Source organism: Crocodylus porosus, unplaced genomic scaffold, assembly GCF_001723895.1.
Source record: "Crocodylus porosus isolate Cpor-Errol unplaced genomic scaffold, CroPor_comp1, whole genome shotgun sequence".
In the NCBI taxonomy this organism is placed as follows: domain Eukaryota; kingdom Metazoa; phylum Chordata; order Crocodylia; family Crocodylidae; genus Crocodylus; species Crocodylus porosus.
The window spans coordinates 99,512,920-99,514,278 of NW_017728947.1; positions in this window are offsets into that span (position 1 = coordinate 99,512,920).

The window sequence follows — 1,359 nt, forward strand, 5'->3', positions numbered from 1 at the left end:
TTTATAGATGTTGGTTGGACTGCCTCTATGACACTAACTATGATATAAGCTAAGCATACAGGGATAGGATAGTTTCTTTTACACAATAGTTACTAGGTAGATTTTCTACATAAGTTTCGTTTCTGCAGGTGTGACACTTACAGATAAGAAAAGAAACTTATAAAATGCGCATGTGTAGTTTGGTACAAGCGTGGAAAACTACAAAGCTTTCATTCTGATTAACAGCCAAGGCTACAAAGTCACATAAATGTGAGAATGCCGCGTGGCAGTTATACAGAAATGAAATAAGATTTTTACAGATCTTTTCCATTTCAACCATTTAGAACCTTCAAAAATCCCAACTTTTTTTTTCTTTTGCTATTTCTTTTTTGATTTCTATAGGATCATTTAAGACAGAACAATCAAGTGCACACATCCAAAATGGGACTGGCAGCAGCAAAGGATCTGTAGGGTTACACTAAACTGTAAATTGAATGAGGAGTCAAAGGACCAGACCCCTCAGCGCTCAGGCAGGGGCTGCATGGGTGAGCAAGCTTTGGAATAAAAAAGGATTGGGCCCCTTGGAGCTCAGGCCTGATCCTTTTTTCTCTGGAGCACCCCCCCACACACACACACACCCCATGTTGCCCCTGTCTGGACTGTCAGCCAAATAGATGCTGCCTGAGCTCTGAGGGGCCCGATCCTTTTTTTCTCAGGAGCCCATCCACCCCCATGCTACCACCCATGGCAGCAGCATGTCAGTCGGGACAGCAGTGGGCGGCACCATCATGTCTAGAGCTGCAATGCTTGCTCTGCCTGACATCCTCAGAGGATGAGGCTCTGTGCCCAGTCCTGCTGCGCCCCAGCATCCCTGCTCACCCTGACTCAGGAGGAGCCATTCCAGGCCTGGAGGATGGTTTCCGGCTCCAGGTCCCCTGCGACACTCACCCAGGGTGCTGACATGCTTGTCGAGGCCCTCTGGAACCCCCAGCTGGGGGTGCCAACAGCAGAGGCACCCCAGTTGCAACAGAGGTTGATCCTGGCTGGTGTCACTCGTATCAGAGACCTCCTGGACTATGATAGGCAGGAGTGGGTGGATCCCGCTGTGCTGGCCTGGCACATGGGTCTATCCATGACACGTGTGATCTGCCATCTGGTCCGGGAGGTGAAATCTGACCTACCTCCTGATGCCCTTGCCTTTATTGATCAGGTCCTGCACAGCAGCAGTCCCCGCCCCCCTTGTCCTCCATCCCATTGGAGTTTGTCGTGGAGCCAGTGCCTCAACCAGCCTCGCACCACTCCCGACTCCACCACCTGAGCCGGATAGAGGACATCAAACCGGTCCACTTTTCCATCACCACTGCCACCTCTACATGCTCA